The sequence below is a fragment of the Hyperolius riggenbachi genome, chromosome 10 (genome assembly GCF_040937935.1).
Source record: "Hyperolius riggenbachi isolate aHypRig1 chromosome 10, aHypRig1.pri, whole genome shotgun sequence".
NCBI classification, from domain to species: domain Eukaryota; kingdom Metazoa; phylum Chordata; class Amphibia; order Anura; family Hyperoliidae; genus Hyperolius; species Hyperolius riggenbachi.
The window spans coordinates 276,020,821-276,035,465 of NC_090655.1; the positions used below are offsets into that span (position 1 = coordinate 276,020,821).

Genomic DNA, 14,645 nt, shown 5'->3' on the forward strand with positions numbered 1-14,645 from the left:
GTGGCAGACGCCGTGGAGAGATAAGCAAGCAGAAAGAGTATATCTGGTGAGAGGGGAACCTAGGGGGGAGCGTGGCCCCTGACCCCTGGTGGAAGAGGTTTATGTGCACTAGGGGTGCAATTGCAATATATAGACACTCTGCATGATGAGATTTCTCTTGCTGTTTATATTTAAAGGTGTACACGTGTTCCAGAACTCAAGTATCAAGTGATGGTTGTAGCATTTGGACACTGAGCGCTAGTGAAGTGGAACATGTAATAGGTCATTTACTGAGAAATGTTGCTTCAGTTCAGTAAGACCTGCTTGGTAATGCAGAAGTCTCCCAGCTGTGGAGGAGGTCTCTGCAGCAAGCTGAGGTTCTCTCCTACAAGTGTCTGCATAACCCATTCCTGTGTGACAGCTTACTAGAGAGTAAAGGGCTTCCTGCATCCCTTTAGATGGGTATGCATGCCACTAAAGGGCCTCTTCTGTGTACCAGTATATAGATCTGCATGTCTAAAGGGATACAGGGAAGCCTCTGTAAATGTCTCTTTATTGTATTTTATTTTTCTTTCTGATGTCCCGCCCGGCAGTGCATCTGATCAAATGAGGTGAGTAGCAGGGACAGGTGGCTCTTCCTATTGGCTTTCTTCCTTATCTGTCAATTTTACCATATGCTGATTTCTAGTTATTGACAGGTCCAGCCAGGTCTTAAAAATACCCAACATTTTATTTGTTTTACCAAATGCTCTAATCTTACTGAATTGACATTTTTTGAGGTGTTCACTGCACAACCCAGTAATTTACCTCATTAGTCTGTAATTTTTACTGTTCAATGTGGTTACGCTTTGTGAAATGAGCCCATAGTATTCAGTCAGTGTGTGTGATTCCTACAGATGGATCCAGTAACAGAAACCCACCAGTGAGATGTACAGGTCCTCTTTATTCCCATGATTTTCCACCTAGATCCTCCATCATTTGATAAACACATTGGGCTCGATTCACAAAGCGGTGCTAACCCAGTTAGAGACTTTAGGCGTGATAACCATTGCACCACGCTGGTGAAAAGCCAGTTTAGGCGTGATAAGTTTAGGTGTGATAAGTTTAGGCATGCTAAGTTTAGATAAGTGTAGATAGCATGCAAAGTCCCGCACGCAAAGCAGCGCCATTAAACTCTATGCAAAGTGCACCAGACTTTGCTAGCGCAAAACTTTTGATCAGCTGTGTACTGCGGTGCTAACGCAGTTGGTGCTTAAACTTATCATGCTTAAACTTATCATACCTAAACTTATCATGCCTAAACTTATCACACCTAAACTTATCACACCTAGGGCCTGATTCACAAAGCGGTGCTAACAGTTAGCACCCTGGTGAAAAGTCCTTTATCATGCCTAAACTCAGTTTAGGCATGATAAGTTTAGGTGTGATAAGTTTAGGTGTGATAAGTTTAGGCGTGATAAGTTTAGGTGTGATAAGTTTAGGCATGATAAGTTTAAGCACCAACTGCGTTAGCACCGCAGTGCACAGCTGATCAAAAGTTTTGTGCTAGCAAAGTCTGGTGCACTTCGCATAGAGTTTAATGGCGCTGCTTTGCGTGTGGGACTTTGCACGCTATCTACACTTGTCTAAACTTATCACGCCTAAACTTATCACACCTAAACTTATCACACCTAAACTTATCATGCCTAAACTGAGTTTAGGTGTGATAAAGGGCTTTTCACCAGGGTGCTAACTGTTAGCACCGCTTTGTGAATCAGGCCCATAGAGACAATGTACTGAGACACTGTGTGTGATTCCTACAGATGGATCCAGTAACAAAAACCCACCAGAGAGATGTACAGGTCCTCTTTATTCCTGGGATTGTCTAAAGGAAGATTCCACCACCCCCCACCATTATCAGGTAGGTGGAACTGAATGTCATTAGAGACCCCAAACTAGGTCTAACCTCCTGTTACTTGCGCTATTTCATCAGCGTGCATTAATTGTCAGAGTTTGCATGCTATGTGCGTCAGTGTCCATGTACCGCACATAATCAACCCCAGTGACAGGAGCGCATGCTATGCTGCTGTATTGCATCACAGCGAGCACTAGTAACTTTACACCCGCTCCACTCCTCCCGCCCTGAGCCTCTTCAGGACCACTCATGTTAAAGGACGTTATCCCCGCACTCTGATTGGCCCAATAGGCTGCCTATCAGGGTGGGAGGAGTGGAGCGGGTGTAAAGTTACTAGCGCTCGCCGTAGTGCAATACAGCAGCATAGCATGCGCTCCTGTCACTGGGGTTGATTACGTGCGGTACACGGCCACTAGCGTACATAGTGTGCAAACTCTGACAATTAAGGCACACTAATGAAATTCTGCGAGTAACCTCCTGCTACTCACGCTGTTTCTCTCAGTGAATCAACCCCATTGTTTCCTGTTGTCTATCCTGTTATCTGTGTTCACATTGTAAAGTGCTTCTTATTTTGTGCAATTAGGGTGGAGAACTGATGCATGTAAGTGCTGTGGTTAAAGAGGAAGAAGAAGAAGAGACGTATGTGAGGAGTGATCAGCAGTCTATGGAGAAGGGGGACGTGATGGGGACAAGTAAAGAGGAAGAAGAAGAGATGTGTGTGAGGAGTGATCAGCAGTCTATGGAGGAGGGTGACATGATGAGGACAAGTAAAGAGGAAGCAGAGATGTATGTGAGGAGTGATCAGCAGTCTATGGAGGAGGGGGACGTGATGCGGACATCTAAGAGGGAAGACATTATTGCAGAGATGAGAATTGGTAAGTGATAAATATTAAATATTGAAAAGCTTTATTGAACTGACTAACAGATATGTCCCTGCTGGGCACAGTACAGATCATCTTCCTCTCAGTATGTGGGGTAATATTCCCACAGTTTCATGAATCTGCCTCCTTTTATAGCATGGTGGTGTAGTGGTTAGCGCTCTCATCTTGCAGCGTTGGGTCCCTGGTACGAATCCCAGCCAGGTCAATTTCTGCAAGGAGTTTGCATGTTCTCCCCATGTCTGTGTGGGTTTCCTCTGGGCTCTCCAGTTTCCTCCCACATCCCAAAAACATACAGGTAAGTTAATTGGCTCCCCTCTAAATTGGCCCCAGACTATGATACACGCATTACACAATACATACATAGACATATGACTATGGTAGGAAATAGATTGTGAGCGTCACTGAGGGAGAGTTAACCCTCCTGGCGGTACTCAGCTTCAGAGGCTGCGTCCGCGGGAGGATTTGTTTAAACAAAATGTGTTTTTAATGGTTTAGCTAGCACTTTGCTAGCTAACTATGTCCCCCAAGCCCCACCGCACCTAACTATAAACCCCCCGATCGGCAACGGCAATATTTACCCCTCCGCGATCCCGTGAGAGCCGCAGCTTCACCATTCAGCTTCACTCGTCACTATGGCAACGATCGGACATGACGTCGCAGTCCCGATTCTCTCCATAGCGAAGCCTGGAGCTGATTGGGAGGCTGTGCCATTGCGGGATCCCTGGAGGGTACGTATTACAGCGGCGATCGGGGGGATCGGTGGAGAGCGGCGAAACTTGGGGGACATAGTTAGCTAGCCAAGTGCTAGTTTCACCTATTAAAGCAAATTTTTGTAAAAATCCTCCCGGGGCCCTGTGATCCTCTGCGGTGCCTAGCCCGAGCCTAGCTCGGGGGTTACCGCCAGGAGGGTTAATGACAAGACAATATACTCTTTACAGCGCTGCGTAATATGTCGGCGCTATATAAATGAATAAAAATGTAAAGCAGTCAGTGTACAGCTTGTATAATGGTGTAAATTTGCTGTCCCACCAACGTAACTCAACACACAGCCATTAATGTCTAATCCACTGGCAACAAAAGTGAGGACGCCCCTAAGTGACAAATGTCAAAATTCTACTCAATTAGACATTTCAGGGCCCAATCCAATTCACCTTTTCTCTAAGTTTTCTCCTTGGTGATATTTTCATATCTTATCAATAAATGGCCTTTTAAGTTACCAACAAAATAATTTTACAGTTCTTTTTCATTTGCAGAGTGTTGAGAAGTTATTTTAAGCAGAAGATGAAAAATGATGTCCTAGGAGAGAACTTAGCAGAGGAAGGGAATTGGTTCCGGCCCTTTCCCTCCCTGAGGTCATGTGACTGGTTAGTGTTACAAGGTCTCAGGTGTGAATGGGGAGCAGGTGTGGTACATTTGGTGTTATCGCTCTCACACTCCCTCATACTGGTCACTGGAAGCTCAGCATGGCTCCTCATGGCAGAGAACTCTCTGAGGAGCTGAAAAAAGAATTGCTGCTCCACATAAAGATGGCCTAGGCTATAAGAATATTGCCAACATTCTGACACTGAGCTGCAGCACGGTGGCCAAGACCATACAGAGGTTTAACAGAACAGGTTCCACTCAGAATAGGCCTTGAAAGCTGAGGAAACATGCCCAAAATTATTCATACCACTGGCAAATTTTGACTTAAAGTTACTTTTATTGGACCAGCAAGTATTTTTTTGACGGGAAATGACATAGGTGTCTCCCAAAAGATAATAAAACGATGTACAAGAGGCATTATTGTGGTAAAAAAACATTTCTCAGCATTTATTTACATTTGAGAAAAAAGTGGCCAGTCCAAAATTATTCATACCATTCTCAATAATCAATAGCAAAGCCTTTATTGGTTATTACAGCAATCAAACGCTTCCTATAATTACAAACCAGCTTTTTGCATGTCTCCATGGGTATTTTGCCCATTCATCTTTAGCAATGAGCTCCAAATCTTTCAGGTTGGAGGGTCTTCTTGCCATCACCCTGATCTTTAGCTCCCTCCACAGATTCTCAATTGGGTTCAAGTCAGGACTCTGGCTGGGCCATTCCAAAATGTTAATGTTGTTGTCTGCTAACCATTTCTTCACCACTTTGTTGTTTGTTTTGGGTCATTGTCATGCTGAAATGTCCACTGGTGCCCAAGGCCAAGTTTCTCTGCAGACTACCTGATGTTGAGAATCTTCATGTATTGCTCTTTTTTCATGGTGCCGTTTATTGTGATTAGATTCCTTGGTCCATTGGCTGAAAAACACACCCAAAGCATCAGGTTCCCACCACCATGTTTGACAGCGGGGATGGCGTTGCTTGGGTTTTAGGCCTCTCCTTTTTAATGCCAAATTAGGGAAACATCATTGTGACCAAACAATTACATTTTTGTTTTATCTAACCCTAACACTGATGAGCATTTGCAAAGGCCATGCACGCTTTTGTGTGCCTTATCTGGAGAAGTGGCGTCCTTCTTGGTCTGCATCCATGGACCCCAGCAGTGTCCATTGGTTGGAGACATTGCCACCAGCAGAGCTCAGATTCACCAGGATGGACTCGGTGGTGATCCTTGGATTCTTTTTCACCTCTTTATCCTCCTTGCCAGCACAGGTGTTACTTTTGGCTTCCGACCACGTCCTTTGAGATTTTCCACAGTGCGGAACATCTTGTATTTTTTTCATAATACTTTGCACTGTAACCACTGGAACTTGAAAACATTTGGATATGGCCTTGTAGCCCTTTCCTGACTTGTGAGCAGCCACAATGTAAAGCCGCAGGTCCTCACTGAGCACCTTTGTTTTAGCCATGACTGTCCACAAACCAACTGCAGAGAACTGCTGTTTTTAACCAGCAGAGTTGATTAAAATAATTGTTCCCAATTAATCAGGGTAATTAGTATGCTTTAGAACATCTTGGACTATTTGGAATGCTATAGAACTTTGAATTTTCCCACAGACTGTGACAGTTGGTGAGCGTATGAATAATTTTGGATTGGACACTTTTTGCTCAATTGTAAATAAAAGCTGAGAAATGTTTTTTTTTCCACAACAATGCCTCTTGTACATTGTTTTATTATCTTTTGGGAGACACCTATGTCATTTCCTGTCAAAAAATACTTGCTGGTTGAATAAAAGTAACTTAAAGTCAAAATTTGCCAGGGGTATGAATATTTATGGACAGCACTGTATATACACACTCTCATACAGAAATTCATACACAGACTGAGCCTCACACATCCACAGCCTCTCTCTCTGTAGTTCCCTTGCTGTCCTAACCAGGCTTGCTGTAATCGTCCTGGCAGCAGGGGTGGAACCACATCCTGCCTACTCCTCCCCTCCCTATCTACTGCATGTGAGAAGAACTAAAAAAGTGATAATTTAAGGACTGGAGTGATAAGACAACTCTCTCACCGTTAAAGCTTATTACTACATGTTAATAAGGCTATCCTCTTTAGTGAATATTAATTCACTAAAGAGGATAGCCTTATTAACATGCAGTGATAAACTTTCACCATGAGAGAGTTGTCTTATCACTCCAGTCCTTAAATTATCACTTTTGTAGTACTTAAAATACTGATCAATGTGTGGTGATGTTTCCACTTGCCTTATTATCACCAGAATGATCTTAGTGAGTTGTGGCCATTGTGTTTTATAGCATGTAAATAGTAACTGTTGAATTGAAGTGAGAGAGGAGAGAGTCAGGAATAGATACGGCACCTATTCTGCTGAACTTCTGAGACACAATCTCCTCCCCAGTTCTCCTTGAATGTCACTGTTGCCCATCCTCCAATGGCCAATCTCTTTGTTTCTTTTACATTAAAATAAAGGTTAAGTTTTAAATAACAGTTAAACCTTCCTAACCCCGGCTTCCCCTAATCAGGCAGCCCTTGTTGTATATGTGGACGAGGTCAGCCAGATTCTCTGCTCTGCATGGCCTGACCTATATTCATCATGGAATATTATGTTAGTGGCTTGTATAATTAGCTGCTGCAGCAGGACTTGTAATTCCATTAGGAATAGCGGCCGTGTTGTTTGGCCTCGCTCTCCCTGACCTCCCCACACTGTAATCTTGGATTGCAGGTTACTATTACAGTAACGCACTTTCTCCAACTAGAGCAGATATAGCCCCGCCCTCTTGTCATAGCCTCTGAAGAAGCGCTTGTGTGTGAAACTGCTGTCAGGCTCCCAGCAACCAGCACCCACCATTATCCACCCCCGCACCGGTACGTGTTTAGTCTCTTCTTATGGACTGTGAGGTGATGATGTAACACACAGCCTACTTGTCTGCACATTGCCAAATAAAGGAAGTTGTACAGCAGTGCTGACCATCCTCTTTCCTTTCATCTCTAATGATAATTGCTCCTCCCCTCAGAGTTCTCTAACAGGAAGTGATGATGTTTCTCTATTTGCAGCGCGGAGTCCCGGCATCAGGGACCTCTCAGAGACTCGTCTCTCTGTATCCACAGACTGTACAACGGATGATGATGTCACTGGACAAGAGTCTCCTTCAGATATCCTGGTTACCCCAAATATTCCCCCAGACTCCCCTCACCTGTCTAACCCTGAGGGGCCTCATACCCAGCACAGGTCTCCCCCTGCTGGAGGGTCTTATTCCTGTTCCACGTGTGGGAAATGTTTTGTATGGAAATCACATCTTGTCAGACATGAGAGATCTCACACTAGTGAGAAGCCCTATTCGTGTGCTGAGTGTGGGAAATTTTTTAAGAGTAGTGAAAACCTACATATACATGAGAGGTCCCACACTTGTGAGAAGCGCTATTCATGTGCTGAGTGTTTGAAAACGTATGAGTTTAAATCATACCTGGTGAGACATGAGGAAATGCACACTAGTGAGAAGCCCTATTCTTGTGCTGAGTGTGGGAAATGCTTTGTACATAAATCAAGTCTTATCAATCATGAAAAATCTCATACTGGTGAGAAGCCCTATTCATGTGCTGAGTGTGGGAAATGTTTTGTTGATAAATCAAGTCTTGTCATACATGAGAGATCTCATACTGGTGAGAAGCCCTATTCATGTGCTGAATGTGGGAAATGTTTTGGTTATAAATCAACTCTTGTCACACATGAGAGATCTCACACTGGTGAGAAGCCCTATTCATGTGCTGAGTGTGGGAAATGTTTTGTGTATAGATCAAATCTTGTCAGTCATGAAAGATCTCATACTGGTGTAAAGCCTTATAAATGTGCTGAGTGTGGGAAATACTTTTCACAGAAAACAGCGCTTATTTCACATAGGAGATCTCACACTGGTGAGAAGCCCTATTCCTGTGCTGAGTGTGGGAAAAGTTATGTGAGTAAATCACATCTCGTCATACATGAAAGAAAACACACAGGTGAGAAGCCCTATTCATGTGCTGAGTGTGGGAAAAGTTTTATACATAAATCATATCTTGTCAGACATGAGAGAACTCACACTGGTGTAAAGCCCTATCTATGTGCTGAGTGTGGGAAATGTTTTGCTCAGAAAACACAGCTTGTTTTACATAGGAGATCTCACACTGGTGAGAAGCCCTACTCATGTGCTGAGTGTGGGAAATGTTTTCTTCAGAAATCGCAGCTTGTCGTACACAAGAGTTCTCACACGGGTGAGAAGCCCCATTCATGTGCTAAGTGTGGGAAATGTTTTGTGTATACATCACTGCTTGTCAGGCATGAGAGATCTCACACTGGTGAGAAGCCCTATTCATGTGCTGAGTGTGGGAAATGTTTTGGGCGTAAATCACAACTTGTCACTCATGAGAGATCTCACACTGGTGAGAAGCAGTAATTCATGTGCTGAGTGTGGGAAACGTTTTGCACAGAAAACAGAGCTTGTTTTAGGTGTCATTCCTATTGCGTTCCTTTCGCGTTTTCGTTTTGCGGTTTTTGACTCATTTTCTTTTGCCTTCCCTGGGCTTGGGTGGGCGGTGCATTCTTTTGGCTTATGTTTTGTAAGCATTTTTGGGGGGGAGTTTTGCATTTTTCCAGCTATATTTTGGCTGAATTTAAAGAATCCTTGTTCTAAATAATTTAAATTAACATAATAAAATATGTAATGAGTGTAATGGACAGGATATATAAGAGGAGTGTTACCTGCAATGCTTTGTGGGTTGTAGATAACAGACTAGCCATGGTGGAAGAGTTGTTGTTCTAGTTGGGTCTTTTATTGTTTTGAAGGGCAAGGCCCATTCCTCCTCGCTCCTGGCTGCATCCCATCAATATGAGGCCAAGTAGGAAATAAAAACTCAAGTACATGGAGTATAAATTACATGCTAAATCTGTTCATTTATATCAGACCACTACTATTATTATAGGTTTCTTAATGACACCTTAGTTCTATGTCATATTATGTTACATTGGGCTTGATTCACAAAAGAGTGCTAACTGTTAGCACGGCCGTTTTCCGCGCAAATTTTCGCATTGCGTGCGATCGCGAATTTTCGCGTGAAACGATAATGGTTTTCACGCCCAACTGCGAACTTTCGCGCGAAATCAATATCGTTTCCGTGCAAAAATTCGCGTTTGCGCGCGAAAACGTTATCGTTTCGCGCGAAAATTCGCAAGCACGCGGTGTGAAAATTCACGTGAAAACGGCCGTGCAAACAGTTAGCACTCTTTTGTGAATCAAGCCCATTGTTTCTCTTCAAAGCCATTGTATCTTCCGATATGTAAATTATGTTATTAAACTTAAAAACATGACACCCCAATGTCTTAAACAACAGCTATAGGCTAACCATTTGCCCCCACTATAGTCTCCCTTCCAAATCTATTGTTTACACATTTTTAGGCCCTTGTAGCAATGGATCAAGCAGTCTTTTTAAACCTTATGATTTTAGAAAGTCAAATTGTCAAGTATTTGGTTCAGGTTTCTTAATTTGTCTTTCTGTCAGTACTTGACACAATAATAATTCCCCCCCCCCCCAAAAAAAAAAAACATTACACTTTGTGTACAAATAAAGGCCACAGTACACAAAATAACATATGTAGCTTCCACATGGCACACTTAAAGGGGTTCTTTCGCGATTGAGGAAAAAAATGAAAAGTGGTTTCTGCATAAAACTATTAAACATCCTTCTAAAATAGTGTAAAAAGTTTTTTGTTTTTATTAAATGAATGGTCTCATCAATACAACATGTAATGTAAATAGTCACTATTTACATGTTGTATTGATGAAACCATTCATTTTTAAAAATGAATGGATGACGTCACGGATGACAGCTGGGAGGCTAATCCATTTGTTAGGGGTGGGTTTTTTTTAACTTTCTTTTCACAAACATAACTCCTGCCTAAGTAATTTTCAGTGGTATAACCCACTTCTAGCAGGAATCTGCGTTATAGCCCTAATGGCTGAGCTCTGCTGAGCTGCTGAATATGTGTTTACATTGTTACTAGGCAACCAGACCCGTGCAGAGACTCCTTTGTGAAAAGAGTCATAAGCTGCTGGGAGAATCAGTCCCATCTACACCATATGATTCTTTTTAAGATTTGATTCAATTTGATTTGATTCATTGATAGGATTTGATTCAATCTGACATGTCCGATTCATGATTCGATTCAATTTGAATCGAATTGAATTGAATCGTGAATCGGACATGTTTGATTGACTCAAATCAATTAATCAAATCAAATTGAGTCGAATCTGACAAGAATCATATGGTGTAGATGGGACTGATTCATTCTCCCAGCAGCTTATGACTCTTTTCACAAACGAGTCTCTGCACGGCCTCTGGTTGCCTAGCAACAATGTAAACACATTCAGCAGCTCAGCGGAGCTCAGCCATTAGGGCTGTAACTGGGATTCCTGCTAGAAGTGGGTTATACCACTGAAAACTACTTAGGCAGGAGTTATGGTTGTGAAAAGAAAGTTAAAAAAAAACAAAAAACACCCCTAACAAAAGGATTAGCCTCCCAGCCCATCATCCGTCACTATTTACATTACATGTTGTATTGATGAAACCATTCATTTTTAAAAAAAAACTTTTTACACTATTTTAGAAGGATGTTTAATAGTTTATGCATAAACTTTTTTTATTTTTTTCCTCATTCGCGGAAGAACCCCTTTAAATGTTTCTAATTGTTCACATTAATGGGCATAAACTTACCGAACACAATTAAGCAGACAATATCAAAAACATGCCCATTCCCGTTGGATAAATCTGGAATGACTTATTTGGATATAACAATCCCTGTCAGTCAAAAAAATATACTCCACCAACCTTCTAAACACTATTAAGGAAGAGCTTTTCAGAATGAGTGCATATAATCTATCGGTAACAGGTAAAATAATAGCTTATAAAATGTTTCTCTTCCCAAAAGCTCTATACTACCTACGCACTCTCCCAATACTGATCCCGTTAACTTTTTTTTAATAATCTACTCTAAACTCTCTAGTAACAAAATACATTTGGAAATCTAAGAAACCTAGTGTAACGATCGGTGTAACACAGAGAGGGTCTGATTACCGGTGATCTGCAGTATCACAGAGAATACAGATATATACCCGATTATTGATGATCTGCAGTATCACCGAGAATACAGATATATCTCTAACCTCTGGACACCTGGGTAATAAGAGTGTTTGGTGCAACAGTAATACTTTGAGGACTGCACCTGAGGAGCAGGTGCACAGCAGTAAGGAGTACTGCACAGTAACACGTTCCTTCCGCAAGCCTGAGACTCTCCCGAGGGAGGGGTCAGGCTAGGAGTAGGAAGGACAGAGTGTGAGTGACAACAAGGGAGGATGTCACCCACAGGTCTGTGAGCTATCTCTTGACTGAGGAGATAGCTCTCAAGGTCGGGCAAGCCGGGTCGGCAACAGACAGACAGATCAGGGACAGAGACAGGAGACAGATGCGGAATCCTAAGACAAGCAGAGTTCGGCAACAGAGTATCAGATATAGCGAAGTACCTAATCAGAGATCAGAAGAGTAGTCAGGAAAGCAGAAGGTCATAACAAATAATCAACAATGCCTAGTCTTGGGTGTGAGCTCCTTAATCATCAACACCCTGGAACTGGTCTGAGTATAACTAGATGGTAAAGCTAATTCCTAGTCTGAAGTGTGAGGTCCCTGATCATCAACACCTAGGAACTGGTCTAAATAATAACACAAATAATATACAGTTTTCCCTAGACTGAGGTGTGAGGTCTTTGATCATCAACACCCAGGAACTGGTCTAGATAATAACACAGATAATATCACAGATACTGACAAGGTCTGAGTGCTGCCACGTAGTGATCGCAACGCCAGACACCAGAGGAATGACCAGCACCCAGTATATATACACAAGCGCTCTCCAGCGCCTCCCCTAAGTGCTGGACCAATGAAACCTGATAGAATTGTCAGCTGATCGGCTAGATCAGCTGACACCCTTCTGACTGTCATAAAGGCTCTGCCTCTCCGCGCGCGCGTCCTTCTGAACCTGTGTGGACTATCAGTCCCAGCCACACCAGACATGTGTTGTAATGCATCTGCCAGTTTGAACGCGGGGCCAGCCGCACCGCTGTCAGAGCATGCGGCGGTTTCCCCGCGTTCAGCCATACTGCCAGTGGTAGGCCCATGCGTGCAAACCGCCGCGTCGGACGCGGAATCCGCCGCCTTGTTCACTGGGCATGCGGTGGTTTCTCCGCGCTCCTTCAGGCTAGTGGATGCAGGCCCATGCGCGCCAGCTACCATGTTGAACGCGGAATCAGCCGCCTTACTCTGAGTACTCGCGGCGGCTTTTCCGCGTTTTCTCACACATAGACTGTCTCTCCAGACAGTCTTCGCCCCAACAAAACTAGGAGGCTTCGGCCTACCAAATCCTTTACAGTACTACAGGGTCTCTCTACTAGATAGATATGACTCAATTTTGGTGGCCAGGATCCCCAGATAAACTCTGGGTCCAATTGGAATAAAAATCAGTTAACATTCCCTTACAAGATATTATTTACCTGAAATTGATAGGCGTACCCACCAAGACCCAACATCACCCAACTGTTACAGCAACTAACCTAGCATGGACGAATATTAATAAAATAAAAATCTCTACAGAGAGTATGAAAACACTTAAAATCCCTATTCAAGTACTCAGATCTATTATACCAGATCTATTATACCAGATATGTCTCTAGGTGGAAAGAATTAGGCATTTTATGGGTAAATGATACAGTATTTTAGACCATACTAAGCTCAAATCTTTTGACTTTCTTAAATGGAAATATATGTAGGTAGAAAAAAAACAATGTCTTGTAAAAGTAATACCTTTTAATGGCTAACTGATAAAGTTAAATAATGCAAGCTTTCTGGGATCTAGTCCCCTTCTTCAGGCATATTTCCAGATGTAAGCTAAAGTAAAACACTGATGCAGGTAAATACTAAACACAAAGATGGCAGTTGTGCTGGTTACTGTTTAGCAGTTAGATGTCAGGTGATCAGCAGGCTGGAGCCAGTGAGCTCATGCAAGCAAACATGAAGATGGCAGTTGTGCTGGTTGCTGTTTAGCAGTTAGATGTCAGGTGATCAGCAGGCTGGAGCCAGTGAGCTCATGCAAGCGAACATGAAATCTAGCAGGTTTAAATGGAAATATAAACTTACAGATATAGATTACTATGGATACTGCCAAGTAGCCCATATGCAAAAAAAAAAACCAATCTCAATACCTCAAATCCCAACTTCAATTTGGGAATTTCTTTCCCACCCTAAACAGAGGAAAGGAGGTATTACCTTCTGCTACTATATGATGGGCAAATCTAACAAACCCCCTACTCATAAATACCTCCTAACTTGGGAACAGGTTTTAAATACCGCAATATCTACAGCAGAAGTAGAAAAGGCCTTGGTAGATATCAGAAAATACTCTAGATGTGCGACTCATACAGAAAATGTTCAAAAAAATATCTATAAATGGTATTATACCCCAATCAAGATATAACAACTTTCACCACAAACCTCACAAGAATGTTGGAGACAATGTTCCCAGGTAGGCACATTAATACATCTATTGTGGGAATGCCCTAAGATACGAGCTTTTTGGGACAAAGTGGAGAAATTATTAAAAAAAATTTGGCAGCAAAATGTAGACCTCTCTCCTAAATTAGCTTTATTCTCCATTGGTCTAGAGCAGGGGTGTCAAACTCAAATACAAAGTGGGCCGAAACTTTACACTAAGACCTAGTCATGGGCCGAAATTGTACACTGAGACCTAGTCGCGGACCAACCGCAATGTCTACTGGACATGTTCCTCCCTTATAAAATTCTCTGCTGTCTAATACCTCCTTCCTCCCCTATACAGTTCCCTAGTGTTTAGTGCTTCTCTCCCCCCCACGGCCGCTATATGGCTTCCTTGGTAATCTGGGGCTTCACCTCCAATATAGCTTGCCTGGTGGTCTAGAGTGGGCCAAACATAATGCAAAGTGGGGAAACCACTTGAGTGGCCACATTTAATGGCTCTGAGGGCCAAATTTGGCCCGTGGGCCGGAGTTTGACATGTATGGTCCAGACCAAGTACCGACTAGATTGAGACTAGTAACTACACATACATTATGTGTAGCACGCTACTTGATAGTATCCACTTGGAAACAGGAAGAACCTCCAAATTTGATACAACTAACAAACCAGCTAGAATTCAATCTACAAATGGAGAAGCTCTTTAGGTTATGGAACAATCAAAAAGTCCATTTAGATGAGTAGTCCTTTGACTGGAGTAACCTGGTTGGAAGAAATGAGTATTCATAAGGTCGGACAAGATGTAGAGGTTTCAACTCGGTATAATTTGTATACACACATAGCCTGAGGTTTACAGTACAATACAAACTTGACATATCATGGTAGATCCTAAACTTACCTGCTCTAGCCCCCTATCCTACCCTACCCTTCCTTAAAGCAGATCCGC

General features: G+C 42.7%; 1 pseudogene; it reads left to right on the plus strand.

Annotated features, from left to right (window-relative positions):
- The window catches only part of LOC137537227 (uncharacterized), a 141,870-nt pseudogene that overhangs the window by 11,248 nt on the left and 115,977 nt on the right, over positions 1-14,645 (plus strand).